This window comes from Elephantulus edwardii, unplaced genomic scaffold (genome assembly GCF_000299155.1).
Source record: "Elephantulus edwardii isolate Elephantulus edwardi_28Jun2011 unplaced genomic scaffold, EleEdw1.0 scaffold00005, whole genome shotgun sequence".
NCBI lineage: Eukaryota > Metazoa > Chordata > Mammalia > Macroscelidea > Macroscelididae > Elephantulus > Elephantulus edwardii.
In genome coordinates, this window is record NW_006399755.1 from 6,681,846 (window position 1) to 6,692,472 (window position 10,627).

Consider the following 10,627-nt stretch of genomic DNA (forward strand, 5'->3'; position numbering starts at 1 on the left):
CGGCGCAGGAGAGGAAGGCCCTCTATGAGGTGGATTGATTCAGTGACTGGGATAATTGGGATGGGAGTGTCAGAGACAGTGCGATTGGCACAGGACAGAGCGGAGTTTAGGGCTGTTGTACATAGGGTCGCTATGAGTCGCAGGCGACTCGACGGCACATAACAACAACAAACAACATGCTGAGGAACCACATTATTTGGATTTTCTAGATGAAGGATCTAAAGTTCAAGTCGCTTAATTAACTTGCTCAGGGTCATGTCGTTGTGGCGGTGGTGTACTGGAGACGGCACTGGCTCAAAGCTGATCCTTCAGTAGGTTTTCAGAGGCTATTAAGCACACTGGAGTAGATGGCTTAATCTTTCTCTGAGGAGCAGCTGGAGAAAATGCACTGTCTTTGGTTTGACAGCCTCTAGTGGTCAAAAACTTCACTGCAATCCCAAAGGCACACAGTTTGAATCCTTGATTAACAACTGCCTCTGAATACCCACTGGAGGGTCCCCTATGAGTCAGTTCTGACTCAATGACACACAACAACAACTAACTACCAGATATCCCTATTCAAGGTCACAGAGGTAGGGAATAACTGAATAAGAATTGGAACCTAAACAAGTCGAACTCCAAAGCATACTTTCTTTCCAACAAGCTTCTCTGTCTCCCAGGTATGAGACTTTCTTACACGCCCTGTTGTCTACCCTCGGTTGTTCCAAGCCATAAATTCTTTTTCAGAGTTTTGGGAACTAAATGGGGCTAAATAGTCAATTGTAGCAGTTTTCGGTTTCATGACTAGTTTGAAAATTTCCTAGATTTTCTTGTGCCAACTCCAGGACTTGGTTGACTTTCCTTAAGCTCATTGTTGTTGAGTTGAGTTTGAGTCATTGTGATCCTCTACTGGGTTTTCAAGGTTGTAAATCTTTATGGGACAGGACTGAATTTCTTTCTCCTATGGAATAACTGGTGCATTTGAACTGCTGATCTTTATCAGCCCAACACAACAAATGAGATACCACCAGATCGCCTCTTGTGTGTACTGTAGAGTCAGAACTTACCCATAGCTGACCTTCCAGCGGGTTTTCAGAGGCAGTTAATGGCACAGGAAGAGATTGCCCATTCTTGTTCTGCAGAGCAGCTTGTGGCCTCGAACCATGTGCCTTAGGGGTTGCAGCGCAGCTTCTGCCACTAGACCACAGGAGCTTCCTCTTAGGCATGATGTATATTATCATAGTCTCAACTTTCTCATCTCCAGAATGAGTCTAATGTACCCTTTCAGAGTTCAAAAAGTATAATAGGCCACACCATTATTACATATTTCTCTTCTTCCTCTCTCATACCACTATCTCATTTTCTGGCAAAAGTTCTCGATTCATGAGGAATAAAGATAAGTAACCAGTTTTTCCTCCACCCTTCAGTTGTCAGAATAGTTCATGCCTTTGAGGGATATTTTCAGTCTAATAGATTTTAGAGTTACGAATAATGGGAAAACTCATGAGATACCTAAAAGCTGCATCCTCCAATTAATTTCTTCTGTTCTATTGTTTTATATTCCACTCTGGGTGGAATGTCTTTTTAGCAAAACACTTATTAAAATAAAACATATGTGAGAAATCACTTCTTCCTTGCAGTCCTCTTAAAATTCCAATGACATCAATGTTTAGAAAATAAAAAAATCTAACTTTCTTGCCTGAACTTCAAAGGCCTGCAGGAATAGATTTTAACCTAGTTTTTCCAGCTCAATTTCCAACTTTCTTCTCTCTGGTATACCCCCCCACACACACACACGAAATAACCTCACCATCTCTCTCTTTATGTTTAGATTTCATCTTTGAGCTTTTGCATAGTATTCTTTGCCCTAGTTACACTTACTCTACTCCTTTCCCCTGTCTTTTAAAATCTTACTAATTCTTCACAAAACAACTGATACCTCCACTAAAAGTCTTGAGCTGAACAGAGTAATGCCAGCTTCTGTAATCTCATAGCACTTAGTCAAAACTTTTTTAAAAAATATATTTCTTTCTTTTCGTTTTTTTAAAAGGTTAGCCATGTGCACATGTCCCTACTAACTGAAGGCAGTAGGGCAGATTAAACAGAGCATAGACTTAAGAACCAGAATGACTGAGTTAAAATTCTAGCTTTCCATTTACTCACCTTAAGCAAATGTATTGCCTCTATTTTTTATCTTTAAAGTAGAGGTATGTACACCTACCTTGTTCAGTTGCCTGATTCCCAATTTCCCTACCACTGGTAACACATACGTACACATTCCTTCTGTGAAAGATTTCTGAAAAAATTAGAGAGATGAACAGAGAACAAATTTTAGATACCCAGAGTGCTATCTTATGATAGACATGAAAGAGAAGTTCCGACAGACGAAGGAGGCAGTGAAGACAGAAAAAAAGAGGAGAAAGGCTCAGGAGGAATGTTGTGACAAGGGCTTGAAGGGGGAGATCTGAATTCTCTGGGAGAAAGAAAGAAATTTTTTTTAATGTAATGTACAGTGCTTTCCTCTGAATTTGTTAAAAATTCAGTAAAATCTGCATTCTTCTTAAGTGCTTTGGCACTTAGATTTGCTGTTTCTTGTTGAGGTTTTGTTTTTGTTATCATTTAACAGCAATTTATTTTATATTTTTGTCATCATTGAGAATATACACAACAAAGGCATACACCAATTAAAATTTCTCCACATATACACTGACACAGTGACACTGATGACATTTGTTCGAGTTGTTTCTTCTTTTCGCCTTTCTCTTCTGAGTTGTTTCTCTCCCATATAACTCACTGCCTCCTATTTAATCTTTCTTCAGTTGCTGTTGCCAGTTTGAACTCATGTGTTTACTTTTTATATAACAACATTCAAGGTTAGGGGTAAGAAAGAGCCAGTCTTCCCCAAGGACTCCTATATCCACATTTAGGTTATTGTTAGGTGCAGTCAAGGAGGCTACACAGTAACAATCCCTATGAACAACAGCTCCGAACCTTGCCCTATTTGCCGTTGTTGTGTACTGACTCATAGCTGATCCTCCAGCAGGTTTTCAGAGACAGTAAATCACATAGGAGTTATTTGCCTATCTTTCTCCTGCAGAGCAGCTGGAGGATTCGAACCACATGCCTTTGAGTTGACAGTGCAGTTCCTTACCACTAGGCCACTAGTGCTCCCTATTTATTTAGGTTATAGGTAAAAAAATTCTGAGCACATTACAGATACTTGACAAGGGTAATTTCACTGATCTCCATGTCTTTGTGTTGATGAGGATAGAAACAAGCTCTGGAGCTCATTGCTTTATTGTAATAGATGCCTTTGAGAGGGTCTACATGCTTTATTATCCCCTCTCCTTTTCTGGGAACAATCTGTAGCCATGCTGACGCTATGTCACCCTATCTCCTTGGTCTACTTAAATTAGCTGTTTGGTTTAGGGTTGTTTCTTTATGTCTTCAAAGGGTCTTATTCCATATATGTGTTTTGGGAGGAAGTGTTATTGTTAGATGCCATTGAGTCAAGAACCACTTATAGTGCCCCTGTGAATAACAGGCCTGAACCCTGCCCTGTCCTGTGCCGTCCTCATTGATTCTGACACACTTGAGCACATTGGTGCAGTCACTGTGTCTATCCATCACGTTGAGGGTCTTCCTCTCTTTCACTGACCCTCTAACCTTTCCAAGCAAAGCATGACATCCCTTTCCAAGGAATAGCTTCTCCTAGCAACATGCTCAATATATGAGAGACGAAGCTTTATCATCTTTGCCTCCAAGGAGCATTCTGGCTGCACTTAGTAAAGTTCTGTTCTGAGTCAATCTGAGCCCTTTCTTCAGTGATAGTGAACTCACTGAGACATCTTGAGGCACACAGAGGTTTTATCAAGAAACTTACCAAACATGACATAATACATGGACTCTGAATGCATTTCCTAGTGGTTCAAGGTGTCAGGAAAGAGTTTTACACATCCACCACCACAATCAATGCCTTGCTCATGTTTTATTGAAAACTGAACCACCAAGGTCTCGTTCTCATTGCTGAATGGCTTAAATCTGGCTGAGAGGGCGTAAAACTTACCATCTTCACTGGTCTGGAGACCTACGAGCAAAGAGTATAGAGACGTCAGGCTTAAATATCCAAAGAGCATCCAGAGAGATGCAGTACTTGGCTTACTCAATCTCTGGTACTTTCTCACACAACTAATGCATGACATATGCTGTGCCATATGCTTTAGACACTTGCCTCACCCCAGCCTTAAAGCAACCCCACAGAATAGGCATTACATAGTTATTGGTTTACATTCCCTTCACTTGAGGGTTGTTTTTGTTGTTGTTGTTATGTACTGTCGAGTTACCTGTGACTCATAGCGACTCTGTGTCCAACAACCCTAAAACCTGCTTTTATCCTGTGCCAATCTCACTGTAGACACATAATAATGAGGTGAAGGGAAAAGCAATGTACAATAAGTACAGTGGCCCCAAATTACTAATGTGAAAGGCAATACTGGTAGGCACACAACACTGAAATACAACAAAGGTTAATATTGTTATTACACAGTCTTACAACAACAGTAATAACAAATATCTATGAGTAGATACACAGACATGCAAGCTGAACAGAGGTAGAAAGGCAAATGGGAGCATGCCCATAGGTATACAGTTAGTTGCATCTCAGATGACTGCAAGGTTTGGCAGAGGATCCTTCTACATACATATTATATTAATTTATTAAAAGATATTATGGAGGGGAGAGGGATTGTAAAACAATGAAAGAATTTTTCTTTTACTTTTCCAAGAGGGGAGTGTACTGGGGGGAGGGCTGGGAGGGGAGAAAAGTGCAATAATGAATGAATGAAAATCCAAAGTCTCTGTAAATTTTCATTGAAATTAAGAATAAAAAAATTTTTTTAAAAAGATATTATGGAATACACAAGGAGCAATGCACTAAAAACTTCTTTGTTATAAACAAACACCTTGAGGGCATCCAGGTCAGTTGTTATAACATCCACAAAGAGCAGTGTTCTCCTTTTGTAAATCCTTCTCCCTCGGAGCATCTGGTGGGTTTGAACTGCATGTGCCGTTGGGATTGTAGTGCAGCTTCTTACCACTAAGACCACTAGAGCTCCCTTCAAACAACCATCCAAGACCAAAAGAGTAACATTTACCTAAAAAGAAAATGAAAAAGACTAGAAGAGGCAGAAAAGAAGGATGAATTGAAACCTAGAACCAAGGAAAGAAGGGGAAGAGTGTTGTTACACTAAGAGAGGAAAAAAAGGAGGACAAACTCACCATACAAACTAGGAGTCTGAATTATGGGGAGGTGACATGGGCTTCTTAGGGTCACACTGAGAAACCAAACAGATTTTAAGCCTCGTTCTCCTGGGACTTTCTTTCTCTTATACCAAGTTGCTTCTAATTTTTCAAAGATATTTTAAACTATTGTTATGCAGTTGTACAAAACAAGGCTCCCTAGGCCACCTGGTGGCATTGTTAGTAGTAGATGCTCTGTGAACCCCAAGGTGGTACCTCTCTGGATGTTTGAATTCACCAGAGGCTCTGAGGGAGAAAGCTGAACAGTCTCCTCCCATGTTATTTACAGCCTCTGAAAACTCACCGGAGGGTCAGTTATGAGTTGGTTCTGACTTGATGGCAGTAACAGTAGACAGTTTATTTTGAGAGTTTCTAGGTGGCCAAAAATAGACTCTGCTGGGTATGAGCAATGTGGCAGGAAGAGTGCCCAGCTCTCTTATTAGGAATAATAATCATTGTTAGCATTTCCTGAACACTTACTCTTTACCAGGTAATGTGCTTTATGTACATGTATCCCCTTAATTTTCCCCTTAATAAAAATTCTATGAGGTAGACTCTCCAATATTTCCACATTACCATGAAGTCACTAAAGCTGTTTCACTTGTCCAGGATCAAATAAGCAGTAAATCTGTTTAGTCTCAGCATTCCTCCTATATTCAACCATTAAACTTTATCTTCTCCATCGCAAAATGCCAGGGTTATAAGGGATCTCAGCACCTTTCTAATAACCACTTTATTTTAAAGAGAAAAAAAATCAGATGTGAGAGAAGGAAAATTAATTATCTAAGATCATAGCTCCAAAAAGCAGAACTAAGAGCCAAGCTTGATCTCCTGGTATCTAGGCCTGGTCATTATTATTCCACGCTGCAATCCAAATTTATGATTCTGAGTTGGTCACTTGAACTCCCTGAATCTCAGTTTCCTCATCAGCCAAATGTAGGTAATTAGGTTTACCATATGTTATACCTCAACACAAAGAAAATAAAAATCCTCACAAATGGATCAATAATGTCATGATCAGTGACTCATTCTCATTGCCATTGAGTTAGAAACAACTCCAGCTGGCTCTCCTGTGGGTCTTCAGAGGCTGTAAATTGCAGGGGAGGAGTTTGCCCATATTTCTCCTGCAGAGAACTTGGTGGGTGCAAACTGCCTCTGACGGCAGCAAAACTCCTTAACCACTAGGCTGCCAGCAGAAAAAAGATGGAAGTCGTCAAGTATTTAATGTCCCTTGGATCCACAATTAATTAATAATTAATTAGAACAACCATCAAAAAATGAAAGTGCTAAAGATGTCAGTTTAGAAACTAAGGTTAGCTTGACTCAAGCCTTGGTATTTTAGGAAAGAGCAAAGGAGAACTGATTCTTCTGAGTTGTCATGTTGGTGAAGAATACTGAATATACCGAGTACCATCAAAAGAACACACAAATCTCTCAGAAGCATAACCAGCGTATTCCTTAGAAAGAAAGATAGTGAGAGTTTGTTTTATATACTTTGGTTATGTTATCAGGAGGGACCAGTCAGAGAAAGGCATCATGCTTGGAAAAGTGCAGAGTCAGTAAAGGAGAGGAAGAGGGTAAACAAGAGGGATTGACACAGTGACTGCAACAATGGGCGTAAGTACAGCAGAGATTGTGAGCACGGCACAGGATTAAGCAAAGTTTCATTCTGCCATACAGAGTCACTGTGAACTGGAGCTGACTTGGCAGCACTTAACAACTAACAACAATAAGTTTCTTAGAAAGGTCAAATGGGTAAGGGCAATTAGAAGCACTTTGTAGATTTAAAACATAAAATGAGAAGGAGTTATCATTATTTATGATGTAGTAAGATCCATGCATAAGACTCAATTTCCAAACTCAGTGGGTACTCATCTTTCAAATGTGATTCCACAGTTCTCTTTATTTCCTTGGGTCACACTATATTGCAACTAGGATTATTTTAGATTCTTAGAATACTAAGTTCCTGAAGAGTAATTGTTGTTGGGTCTTGTTGAGTTGGAACCAGTCCACCATAGCTGGTCTTCCAGGGGGGTTTCAGAGGCAGTTATTTGGATGCAAGGAGACTGCCCTTCTTTCTCTTGTGGAGCAGCTGGTGGATTCGAACTGTGTGCCTTTGGGTTGGCAGTACAATTCCTTTCTACTATGCCATCAGAGCTTCTGAAGAGTAGGGACATTTTCTATTTCCAACATCTAGAGCAGAATCTAGTATAGAGGATCTACAATGATGTCAGTTTGAAGACTAAGGTATGCCTGACTCAGGCCATGGTCATTTCAATAACTTGCTATTCATCTGAGAGACAGATAATAAATAAAGAGAAGAACTTATGCCTTTGAGCTGTAGTGTTGGAGTAGAGTACTTAATATCCCATGGACATGCCAAACAGACATGTCTTGGAGAAAGAACAGCCAGAGTGTTCCTTGGAGGCAAAGATGTCATAGCTTCGACTCATATTTTGGGCATTTTGTTGAGAAGCTATTCCTTGGAGAGGGACATCATGCTTGGAAAGGTGGAGGGTAGATGAAATAGAGGAAGACTCTCAACTAGATGGATTGATACAGTGATGACTGCAATGGGCTCCCATATGTCAGAGGTTATGAGGACGGCACAAAATAGGATAGGACAGGGTTCAGATCTTTTGTTCATAGAGCACTATGAGTTAGTTATACCCTACCTGATGACACTTAACAAGGACAAGTTAAAGAACTCATAGTTCATGGATCCTGATTCAGATAATATCATTACATCTACTGCACACAGACTCTTTGCTAAGTATTTTCATGTTAGATAGAGACTGTCTGCACTTTAGAGAGTACACTTACTCCCCCCAAGATCTCAGCTGGGATTGAGCAGCCAGGGGAGACTTTATGAAGAGAGTACAGACAATGGAACGGGAACTGAACCCATGGGCGGAAGACCCAGCTATGAGTCTTCTCTCTCTGTACCTCATTTTTATCCAAAGTCTCTTCTAAACAAAAAGTACCCCTAGAAGACCAAAGGTCAAAGTGGAATGACTTGAGAGGGGCAACAACTAAGGAATGAAGGAGAGATCTGGGGACCTGTGTAGATTGCCCTCAGAGCCACCAAAGCCCAGGCATCCTATGAGTGACTCAGACAGTCTCCAGTTATCTCTCCTGAGGTTTGAAATGCTCAAACAAGTTCCTAATACTTGCCTTTAATAAACATGAAAATGAAACGGATAAAAGTAGCCAGGAGAGAGAAGTAGGAAGTCACTCCAGAGGACAATTGATGGATTCTATTTATAGGCCAAAACTCTCTCAGACAAAAATCCATGCCTACAGACTAGTCCTCAGAGGTCACCCTTCTTCCACAATATTATTTGACTCTTCTAACAGCTCCAACAGCACTGTAAGTGGTGATTATTATCTCCATCTCAAAGGAGCATAAAGACCCAAATTAGGAAGCCAGAAAATAGTGGAGCTGAGAGTAAACCTTGGGTCTGTCTGCTCCACTCTCCACTATACTAAGATGCTCTAGAGAAGAGCAGCATTGGAGGTTGAACAGTACTTTCTTTGTTTCACTGCAGTGTTATTTCCTAAATCCTAGGAAACCTTCTGGCACTATACTGTCATATAGGGTCCTCGTAAGCTGGAATCAGCTCAATGGCATACAGTAACAAGAGAGTTAGGGAAAACAGTATTGTCAGTGGAAACTGAACACAGTCCATGAAACCAGACCAAGAATCAGATTTCATTCCTGCCTCTTGCCATCTGTATACGTAACCTTTGACAAATATCTAATCTCTCTGAGGCCATGATGCAAAACTGAGAAAATAATGGTAACCACCACATGAGGTTATTAGACCATTAGCAGGAATAATGCATGCAGTAAGGGCTTTATTGTTACCATTGTTCAACAAATGGTCATTATTATTCTGTTGTTCATTCTTCTCCATATACTGCTCCTTGATTTTAAGAAAAAGAACTAACTTGGTGATCATGGTTTAAGATAAGTGTATAAAAGCTGGAATTTTCCCAATCACTTAGCATGTCCCTGGATACCACTATTTACCTTTATCTTTTTCTTCATCTCCAGAGAATTTTCCTGCAGTGAGCTGAAACTTGCTATAATCCAGATTGTGTTTAGATGCCACCCATCTGTTTTTCCATCCATCTATGAGGTAGAGCAGAGAAAAGCAACATACACAAAGATGACAGATGCAATGAAGGCTGACAAAGATTTATGGAATAAATTACTGAATATTAGGAGATGAATATAATATTCTTGAAATGCCTCGCCCTCTAATACCTGAATACTACCATTTATACACAATTGCCTTGAAGCTACACCTCACCTTCCATCATTAGAATGAACTTCTTAAAACTATCACAAGAATGTACAGCTGAAAGGCATGAGACACCCATTCCTATAAAATAGATGGTGGGGGTGGGAAAATCCTGCTAGGGAGACTAAGTCCTTATACATATTTATGTGTTTATTAAAATAAAATAATAAAATCACCTCACCAAATAAAGAGACTAGCAATACCACTTTATACTTCCTGAATTAGTAATGATGTTCAATCAATTTCTACTTACCCTTTTTTATTGCTTAAACTTTTTAGATTCTCCCTTGTAGTTTCAAGAAGATGCTGATAAATTTGTTTTGCTTTGGCAAAGATGGCATTTAGACAAAGAGGCATTCTTGTTGGAAGTTGGCACTCCATTCAGACATTCAGTCCCTTTTGATTTCAGCCTAAGAATTGCTGACTCCTACCTTCTGAACTCACTAGGATCCCAGAGTCACAGAGCAATTTGGCAGCTTGAGATGGAAGAAGCCTTCGGGGTAGCCTTTATGTCACACTTCTTACAGCTGAGTAGGTGTTTCTCAAGTCCCCTCCTCAATAGTTAGACTTATTATTGCCTTAGCTCTTCTCATAAAAAACTTCACATCAAAACATGTCTGAGAAGACACACTCTGATTTGGCTGTGTCATTCCATGTGACAACTAGTTCCCCTCATAAGACCTGGAGACAGGAAAAGAGCGAAGCTTGAGACTTCCTTTCCAAGGGCTTCCTCTGCCTCTCCTAAGGTCTTTGCATTGAATCAGGGAATCTTGGTGTCCACCTTACTCCCAATTTCTTCCTGAGGGAAGGACCCCTGGAGATTCTTTTTGTCAAAAGTTGCTGTAACTTGAATGCTGGGGGTCCTACTTTAATCAAAGTTGACAAAGGATAAAGACTGATGCAAGTCAAATGATTTGTTACCAAATGTATTTGTCTTCCTAAAAACATCACTTCTTTACCATCAGGGGCAATGCTATGAAGTAAGCATTATTGGTTCCATTTGCATTCAGTTAGAGCAGGACTTGATATGTGAATCGAAACCT

At 40.1% G+C, this 10,627-nt stretch overlaps 1 pseudogene; it reads right to left on the minus strand.

The window, feature by feature from the left end:
• The window catches only part of LOC102862731, a 54,526-nt pseudogene extending 44,926 nt beyond the window's left edge, over positions 1-9,600 (minus strand).
• Positions 9,601-10,627: the final 1,027 nt, after the last annotated feature.